At 39.2% G+C, this 10,553-nt stretch overlaps 1 pseudogene; it reads left to right on the plus strand.

The window, feature by feature from the left end:
- Nucleotides 1-7,288: 7,288 nt before the first annotated feature.
- Nucleotides 7,289-7,660, plus strand: LOC107121399 (annotated as a pseudogene).
- The last annotated feature ends 2,893 nt before the right edge of the window (nt 7,661-10,553 follow it).

A 10,553-nucleotide genomic window follows, 5' to 3' on the forward strand; every position in this document is an offset into this window, starting at 1 on the left:
GACAATCTGAAGAATATCCATTTCATAAGAATTGGCCAGGGAATCCAGATCAATACAAATGGATTTGATTTTAGACACTATGAATTGGGACCAATTTGAGGTGTAAGGGTCTGCAGGGAGGAGAGCAATAAGACTGTTAGGAGGGGACTAAAATGGAGATGAAGCCAAAACCTAATAACAATAGACCATGCCCTTGGTTCAATACTCGGCGCAGAGAGTAAAATAAGGAACAGAATTGGGGAGCCCAAGTATCCTGCACAGAAATAAGGAGTTAATACATTCGACCTCTTTATAAAAACCCTGGATCCACACAGGAATCCCATACAACAGGTGAGAGATGGCTGTAGCCTGAACAATTCAGAGGGCAGCTGGAATAAATTGATTTCCTCTTTGATGAAAGTAATGCATTACAGCTGCAATCTTATTTCTGACCGAAATGAGGGCAGACCCTCAGTGAGAGGACCATTTTAAGTTATACTGCAACCAAATTCCAAGGTATCTAAATGATTTAACCTGTTCAATTCCTCTATTCTCCAACGAAAGCGCTTCCATGATTTAGAAAAGACCAATATTTTGGTTTTATCAAAATTAACAAAAAAGGAGTTCTGTCTGCAATAGGTAGCAAACTCTGATAGGAGGCACATTAGACCTACCCTGGTAAAAGAGAGGATCACAGCATCATCCGCAAAGGGGAGCGGTTACAGTAACCTCTGAACTGAACAGAACTGCTGTCAGTTCTAGCCCACGCTGGTGTGAGCTACCAGCCTTGTCCCCAGCTCGCTGTCCACCCAGCGGTTCAAAAGCTTCGGCGAGTAGATAAAATGGGCACCACTCCTTAGAGAGGGTGGGCACACTAAACCCCCCCGGTGGGGGGAGGTGTTAGCCGGCGGAACAGAATGTCCAGCTCGTAAGCTTGGAAGCCTGGAATTAAGAAGCCTGCGATGGGCCAATCGAGCCAGGCGGTGGCAGTGCGACGCTGTGACTCGAAGCAGTCCTGGAAAAACTGACGTCATCAAGCCAAGCCGAGTGAATGCCATCTGGAACACATCTAAGTCTACAGCTGAACAAAAACCCTGTCGGCTGCAAACGTGTGCGACTTAAAAAGATTTGTATGTTGTCCTCCCTTACCCCCTACGAATCATTGTTAGTCCCTTGTTAATATGTGTAACTGTAAATCACTCAGAGCCAGCAGCTCTGCAGGATTGAGTGATTAATAAATCGAAAGATCATATTATTATATATTATTATTATTATTATTATTATTATAATATAATAAAATAGGAACTGGAACGGTGTTCACTTTCGGGGGCTGACCTTCAATTTTAACTAGATGAGAAAAAAAGGTTAAAGAGGGAGGGGGCCAGAACACACCCTTAACACCTTTGGTCACAGGGATTTTATATTTAAGGGATCCTCTCCCATCAAATCTAACCTGGAAAGTGTTTGCTGAATGGAATTTGCGCAATAAGAACAAAATGCGTTGGTCGATGCCTAATTTTTGCAATTTCCCCCATAGTAGGGATCTATTAATGTAGTAAAAGGCTTTGCGAAGATCAATAAAAGCTGTATAGAGCTTTCCACCTGGATGGTGAAGATATTTCTCAGCGAGGAAGACTAAAGTGATACAATGATCCAGGGTAGAGTGGTTTGCCCTAAATCCAATCTGCTCTTGGCCAGGTAAATTATTCTCAGCCATCCAAACAGACAGTTTTTTAAAAAGGTGTTTAGCATAACGCTTCCCTGGGTGGTATCCTTATTATAAAATGGAAGACTTCTCCGACTTGAAATAAATATTAGAGATAGGGAAATCTTATTGGTGGTAATATATGCACTGAATGAATCACAGGGGAAATTTTTTGAAACAGTAAAGGAAACTATAACAAAATATGACCACACAGATATTTGTATGGTTGTGGACTTTAATTCTGTTTTTGATCAAGACCTAGACAGGAAATCTATTAAGAAGATTAAATTTCTAAAGGTTTACTTCCAAGATGTTTTTTAGAGTTGGATAAAGAATACAAACTGATTGATGTTTGGAGAACTAGAACTCCAACTGGAAACTATACTTTTTATTCTGATAGACATAAATCTTGATCCAGAATTGATATGTGTTGGATTACATCAGTGTCTTTCAGGAAGTTGAAGATATCGATATTCTGCCACAAACCTTTGTAGATCACAACCCACTATTACTGAAGATTAAAGACAATCCAAAAAAATTTAACTGGAGGTTGAATACACAATTACTTAAAAATGGACAATTTTTAGAGATGGCTAAGAAAGAAATGAAGACTTTTCCCCAACAAAATATGAATGAAAAAACAGCAATGAAGATAGTTTGGGATGCAAGTTAAGACTTTTTTTAGAGGACTGGCAATTAGGTTTGCAGCAGGAAAGAAAAGAGAAAGAATGAGAACATTCCAAGATATATTGGATGCTATTCAGAATAAAGAGAAAGAATTAAAGCTGGATCCTTCGAAGGAGAATTTAAAGATGAAGATTAAGATACTCCAGCATCAACTTAATTTACTCTTATCAGAAGAAATGGCAAAAATATTATATTAAATTTGTTAAACAGGATTATTTTGAAAATGCTAATAAACCGGGAAGATGGTTGGCTCATAAGAAAACAGAAAGAGAAAAGGATGATCTATTCGATGTATGATAAAGATAGAAAAGAAGAATTTTCTAAGAATGGATTAAAGGAAATAATTCAAGATTTTTACATGCAACTATATAAAAGAGTGGAAATTTCCAAGGAAACCCAGAAACAGTATCTCTGTGAGCAGGACCTACCCACGCTATCAGAAGAAAGCAGGAAAATGTTGAATGATCCCATAAAAATGATGGAAATTACAGAGACTAATAAGAAACAAAATATAAACAAAGCACCTGGACCAGATGGACTTCCAGCTGAATACTATAAAATATTTGAAGATGTTTTATTGCTCCCATATAAAACTGTAATTTCATCTGTAATAGAAAAAATGGAAGTACCGGAATCTTGGACTGAAGCAACTATATCATTGATTCCTAAGGAAGAGACAGATCCTAAAGAGATAAAAACTATAGACCTATTTCTTTGCTGAATTGTGATTACAAAATATTGCAACTATTTTGGCTGCAAGGTTGAAAAAAGTTCTAATAGACCTTTTACATGAGAACCAAGCAGGTTTCCTACCTAAGAGACAATTAAAGAATAATGTGAGAACAATCCTAAATATCTTAGAATATTATGAAACTCATCCAGAGAAGCAGATGGCTTTGATATTTTTGGATGTTGAAAAAGCATTTGACAGTGTCAATTGGCAATTTATTATTCAACAGATGAAGATAATGGATTTCGGGAGTAATTTTATAAGGGCGATTGAAGCTATATATACAAAGCAGAAAGTGAGAGTATTAGTAAACAATGGACTGATAATAGATGGACTGAAAAAGGGACAAGGCAAGGTTGTCCGATATCTCCATTGCTGTTTATACTAACTTTGGAAGTTCTGAAAAATAGACTGGTGGACCAAGTTGAATCTAGATACAGTAAGGATAGACCGATGGATTTTATTTAGAACAATGTGCATTTGAAAAAATTACTACATAGCACATTAAAAATGGGGTGCTGATACACAAAAAAAGTAAAATATGTATTTGATATGGTGTTAGCCAAATTGCCTTATTTCTTAAATAAGCTTGGGGGAATATATTAAAGGGCAACTGGCATATAGCGCAGGGACATAGCCTGTCTTTCCTCGTAGGTCTCAGTTTCCAGACCCCTGATCATCCTCATTGCTCTCTTCTGCACCCTCTCAATTTTGTCCAGATCCTTTTTAAAGTGAGGCCTCCAGAACTGCGCACAGTACTCAAGGTGCAGCCTGACCAAGGCAGTATACAGAGGGGCTATGACCTCCTTCCTCCTTCCCTTGTTTCACCCCTTCCCCAAGAGGTGTCACTCCCTTACGCACATCAACCCTAAACTGTCCAATGGTCATTTCTTTTGTCCTATCCATCCTAATGCAATGTATAGATAGTATCCTGATGATTCCACCTTTGAACCTGTCTGATCGTGAAAAAGTTTTTTCTAATATCCAGCCGATACCTTTCTGCAAGTAATTTAAACCTGCTGCTTTGGGTCCTATCCTCTTCTGCCAACTGGAACAGCTCCTTGCCCTCCTCCAAATGATAGCCTTTCAAATATTTAAAGAGAGCAATCATGTCCCCCCTCAATCTCCTCTTCTCCAAACTAAACATTCCCAATACAGAAAAAGTTGTACTAAGTAGGGGACTGAGAAAGAAAGAAAGATGGGTACAGAGAGACAAACATATCTGGGTCATGATTTCGATATTTTATCTATTCAGATAGATTGCAAAATTTCTAAATAATAAACACTTGTGCATAAAACAGTGGACTGGATTGTTCTGAGGCTGTCATTTACCAAGTTTGAAACATTGTCCCATCGCCTTCTAATAAACATAGGAATAGCCTGCACCCACTGTCATGAGTGCAGATTGCGTAAATGCCTCTGCTCATGTCATTTTTAAGGATGCTGAGAATTTTAGAACAAGCATGATCGATCTCCTTTGCTTACGTATACAGCAAGTTCCTCTATATTTTGTGTCAAAATTTGTCTCAGGCTCCATGTTGAGTAGTATTGTCCTTGCACAGTAGCTACTCATGCTACCAGGTTTGGTAATAAGTAACCAATACGTTGCAGCTGTTTTTGTAGTGTACAATCTACAAACTAAATCATCATGAATACTGGAGGAGAGGCACATATTACTTAGGTTCATGATTAAGTTGCTGAAATAATCTACTTTTCAAACATTTACTGTTAGTGCATGCACAAACAGATGCATGCTCTATAGCTCCACAGATGATATGTTCTACAGAAGACCTGTTGTCTGCTCTTTGCACATGAACAGTCAGGAGCATCTATCCTGAACAGATTGGGAAAAAAAAACTGATTGCAAGATCAGCTACATTAATGGGCAGACACAAGAGGATCACTGGAAATAACTCTTAAATACAGAATCATGCTTGCTGTTCAATAGCTTGTGAAATGGACAGGGCAGACTCTATGATCTTTAAAATTGTAACTGAGTGCATGTTGTCTATGACCCTGAAAGTGTACAGATAGTATCCTGATGATTCCATTCCACCTTGCCTTCACCTAATGTACTGTTATATTCCTCAGTCTATTTTCATTTCTCCTTCCTAGTTATCAAGATTTCTAAACAATGTGTATGCTCCTTCCTATCATATCCCCTTCATACTTGTTTATTTATTTGTTTAGAACATTTTTATGCTTCCTCATGTTCCTGTCAGGTTTTGCCCTGTCCCTTTTGATGTGCTACCCCTTCCCTTCTTTATTTGCTTGTCTGCACATCTTCTCATTTTCAAGATTCTAAATTTGGTAAGTTTAGTTGCGGCTACCCCAGAGCTGTGTAGCAAGTGAAAGAAAAGACTAGTTGAGTGTTTCAGGAAATATTTGTCCCCTTTTGTAAAAGGAAATAGGGCAGAGGTTCATACTGCAGATGACAACCGGGTGTTCCATGTTGCTTAGCTCTAGGAGCATGAGAAAGAGAGGAGCATGGAGGGACACTGGCTGACCAACATATTTATACCTGAACAAGCATAGTTAATTCAAATGAAATATATAATATTGTGCTGTTCCACAAACAATTGCATTTTCTTTGCCACAATTCTTCATTCAAGTAGGAGTACTTGAATCATGATTATTGGGTATATTAGTATAATTCACAAGCTTATTTTGTGCTTTAGAATATCAAAATGTTGTTTGACTAAGCAACTCTGCTCCCTATTGTTGTTATTGCAAGGGGGAGGATGACAGTACATTACAGAATTTTCATAATAAAAAGACTATGTATGATTTTCGAGTGTTACTTCTACATATATTAATAAAATCAAAAGGAATGTCTGTTTCTGACTATTTTTACACTTACATGCCATAACTTCCCACACTTATAATGAACAAACATGTTGCGAGTGAAAGCCCTATTGGATTTAGTCATATTAAACACCTCAAAGGGGGAAAAAAAAGAATAATTTCTTTAAAAAACCAGTTAGTGGTTTGTTTGCATAATTCCTTGGGGAGCAAAAGAGAAGAAAAGGGTAGGAAAACTATATATAATAAGTGATAAAAAGCATAGCATAATAGGCTTTCAAAAAACCTTCATGTTTGCAGATGCAATTTTGTAGCTAGGTTAAATTATAGATGCAAATGCTTGCATTGAAAATGCCAGGAGGCTTTTTGTAAGTTCTTGTGTGGGGTATTGAGGGTGGGGGAGGGTGGGAGGGAGCAGTTAAGTGTAGGCATTTGCAAAAATGAAGATCCTGTAAAATAATTGACACTTTATGTTATGGTAATGTGTATTGTGTTCCAAAATGTGCATGCATGAATGGAGGGGGCAAGTAAATGTTATAATTTGAATGATGGAATAGATTGCATTGTTGTCAAGCTGCCTTCTCAATATATACATGTATAGCTGTTGACCTTCTATTGTCTATCCCCAGTAAATGTACATATTAAAACACTGTTCCTATGGCTGAGTTTGGAACACTGCCAGCTAGAACCAGGTTCTAGATGTCACACATTTAATGTATTTTATAAGCCTTTGGGGCAAAGGAAGATCAGGGCTAAGCAAGGGGGTGAGGGACAGGACAGAAAGGTCATTTGGTCCAGACCTCAAGCTCAAATGGATGCATTTTTTTGGCATTTGATAAATTTTGCAACTTGCATCATGTGCTGTCATTTAAATTTTTTGTTATGGCCAGGGGCCTCAACAGCTAGAACTAACCTGAGCCTCTTTAAACCTCTGAAAGACCCTGAGGAAGACCTATCTGATCTCAATATGGGATAATTATGCTTCTTTACTACCCTTGAGGCTGTTCCTATGTGTGTTAAGTGCCATCAAGTCTCTTCTGACCGATGGTGACCCTATGAATTATTGACCTTCAAAATGTCCCCTTGCTCAGGTCTTGCAAACTGTGGGCCATGGTTATTTTAATGAGTCAATTAATCTCATGATGGGTCTTCCTCTTTTCCTGGTGCTTTCAACGTGCCCTTCTGTATTATTATTATATCCAGGGTGTGGATGTAGCTTTAATCACTTAACAGCAATGTCTAAGGTAGTGAGTTGCTCAAATGCAGGGGCTCATAACACAATTCAGCTCCTGCCATGCAATTTTATCATCTGTACCCCTCTACTTTACTAGCTTTATTATTAATACAGTCATTGACCAGCATAAATCATATAGTACCATTCATGCATGGGGTCAACATGGTGGCCTGTGTCCTTGCGGCCTGCGCCTGCCACTACACCTCCGACAAGGCCTCACTTGGCCCGCTGCCCTTGCTGCCACCACCCTTCTCTGGCTGCTGCTCCCCAAGGCCCGGCCCACGCCCCTCCCTGGCTGCAGGTCCTCCAGCCATGCCGTTGCTTCTCCGACCTGCTTCTGCTCACTTTGGAAAACATCAAGGAGTGTATCCTGTATGTGCTGAAGCTGTACGACAAGATAGACCCCGAGAAGTTGACACTTGACTCCCACTTCATGAAAGACCTCGGCTTGGACAGCCTGGACCAAGTAGAGATCATCATGGCAATGGAGGGCGAGTTTGGTTTTGAAAACCTGAGAAGCTGATGTGTCAGCAGGAGATTGTCAATTATATAGCAGATAAGAAAGACGTGTACGAACAAGGGCTTGTTGATCTGAGCAGGCAATTTTGTTCCTCCCTGAGGGCTTGGACTTTGTCCACAGGAAGGGTGTGTGTTGGTGAGCAAAGAATGCCCCCTCCTTCACCAATCTCTGTTGCTCTCAGATGACTAGTTGTCTGTGGTTGTATTTAAAGCTGTATCAATATCTATGTTGACGTTTGGAATAAAGCTGGGACCGGGGGAAAAATGTCATCTGTATAAAATATATAACTTTGTCTTAATATTAACATAGATGCATAAACAAAATATAAAGCCTTTTCTCTCACACTCATTTCCATTTTCCTTGTAAAACCTACAGGAGGATCTAGGATGTGCTTTGTATGCAGGAAGAGCATGTACTTTGTACAGGCTCACTGCCTGGCATTTCCTATTGAGCAGTCTTAAGTAGCACTAGGAAAGACCCTTCTCTACCTGAGATTCTGGTCAACTGCCCCAAGTCTGACGAAAATAGTGAATTTGATGGACCAAGGATCTCACTTGGAGTAAGGCTAGCATCCTCTCTCTTTTGGAAGGAACCAAAGACAGGGATTTTTCTCCTCAGTTTATAAATAGATTGAGCATATGGCATGACACCAATTTAATCTGTACCAATTAGAAATTAAAGTTCATCCTTAGACTTTGAACTCTACCTGTTTTCAAAAAGAAATAAAATGTCACAGTGTGTGTGCGCATGCACGTGCGCGCACATGTGTGAATGTCAGAAAGTGACATTTGCTAGTAAACCACAAGGCCACCCAAATGCTTTTGATTCAGGCTGCTTTAACATTTCCCCTTTTTTGGTCCCCTTTATCTTTTTCTTTTTTGTTCAGCCCCTTTTCTTTCTTCTTTATTTGTCAGTCTTTCCTACCCCATTGTTTAAATGTGGATAGATATATGCTGACCCAACTTGAAGGACCAACTAAAATCTGTTTTTTGTCTTTGTCTGATAATGGAACACAAGAGGCTGATGGTAATTATAAACTAATAAACTTGTTTATTTAACTTTTGAGGGGAAATGGTCAGGTAGGTATCAGGTTTAGGACTTAGAAGGTGAACAGGAAACAGGAATGAGGTAACCTTGTATAAATATGAATAAATAGCTGTTTAGTTATACAGACAGGTCTTTAAAACTGAAGAGAGGTTTCTTGGCAGTTTCTGCTTAAATAAACAAGCATAGGCTTCTTTGTCTCAAAGATACTTAACTTGGTGAAGGCAGGAACATTCACACAAGTCCCAATATCCCTTATTAACCACTTGATAGGGATCACCCCACTTTACTAGGAGCTATTTTTCTCAGGGAAGGGCCACTTGTCCCACTTTCCTAACTCAGGATCCTTCTTGATCGTCTCACTCTGCTTAACTCTCCTTCACCATCAACTGTGATTCTTAACTGCCACTCCTGCCACTTTCAACTGTAGAATTCCATTTGAATACCCTGTCACTCAAGGTTCTCAGACAAGGTTAAAGTATTAACCATTTATTGTCTGTTACAGCTGCATTCAGACATCATAACAAATTCTACTCAAACAGAGATTTTGGCACCAGGCAGACACTTGTCTGCTGTGTTCACCCATTTCCCTTAATCCTCCCATCTCCCTTGTACTCCTCCAGTGTGCAGAGTTTTGAGCATTTCAAGCAGCCTGACAAATGGGAGTTAATCTCTATTCATGTGCTGAAGTTTAGAATCCTGACTTGTGGGGGAAAACTAACTCCGATTTGATGAGACACCTACATTCAGATGTTGTGGCAAACTGATGCTTGTTCAAACTGGATAGTCTGTTGGATATAATTTAGAAGAGTAAAAGGGAACCATACAGGAACCACATAGAACACACATGTAAATTAGCTAAAAGAAAAGTTTACTAATATGATTAGGAAGGGTTACATGAAGGAATAAAACAATAAATAGCCTAGCTAACTAAGCTACATTCTCCTAGCACCTAGCTGTTGTTTACTCCAAGATGGAGCCTCACAGACTGATCTTAGAACAAAGGAAGGAAGAAGAAACACCAAAATGTCTATGTGCAGAATATCAGGTAACATCACTCAACTACAAATTGACCAATGACCAGGCTAAAGGTCACTTCATTATGCATAGGGTGTCCCTTTCTAGCGCGGAAACTTCTACTTGACATCTCATAGGTTCTAAGCTAATGAACTGCAAATTAGCATACAAAAACAGGTTAACTCTTTCATGACATCAGGGAGTGAAGTTGCAAATACTCGAACAGAATCAAACTATTCATGTTAGAGAAGGGAAGTGGAAGGAGTGAGGAGTGAAGAGTGAGCACAGCAAACAAAATGATCAATCTGTTTAATTAGAGTGTGTCATGACATCTGAATTCAGTATAAACTACACTAGATGATACAGGCTTTGTGTAGACATTTTTGTTTTCATGTGACATATTTGTTCATTTTAAGACTTCCCAAATGCATTTGGTGTGTTGACTTGATGGGTTACCACATCAGGAATCAATCTACCTCAACAATTCCTTGATGGTTTCCTGTGATCTTTTTGGTTCATGGTTTTAGTGACTAAAGTAATAGTTTATTCTGTAATATTTTCCAGTGTTTAGGCCCTAGTAATTTGTGAACTTGTTCTTGAACAGGGGTCAGAGACTCAGCAATACGAGCAACTATAGGTTAAAAACAGAGTGTTTACAAATGGGGAACTGGCAAGGACTTGTGGGGTCAATCTAATTTCCCTCTGTATCCCCTCCCCCACTTCCCATCTTTCCCTTCTTAGGCAAACCCCATAGCCTTTCCCCTTCCTTCTCCTCTTCCCACCCATCAGCCAACCTACCATTATCTGCTCCCCTGTCTTCAGCTTTTCCTCCTTC

Source organism: Gekko japonicus, unplaced genomic scaffold (assembly GCF_001447785.1).
Source record: "Gekko japonicus isolate JY-2015 unplaced genomic scaffold, Gekko_japonicus_V1.1 scaffold2570, whole genome shotgun sequence".
Lineage (NCBI taxonomy): Eukaryota > Metazoa > Chordata > Lepidosauria > Squamata > Gekkonidae > Gekko > Gekko japonicus.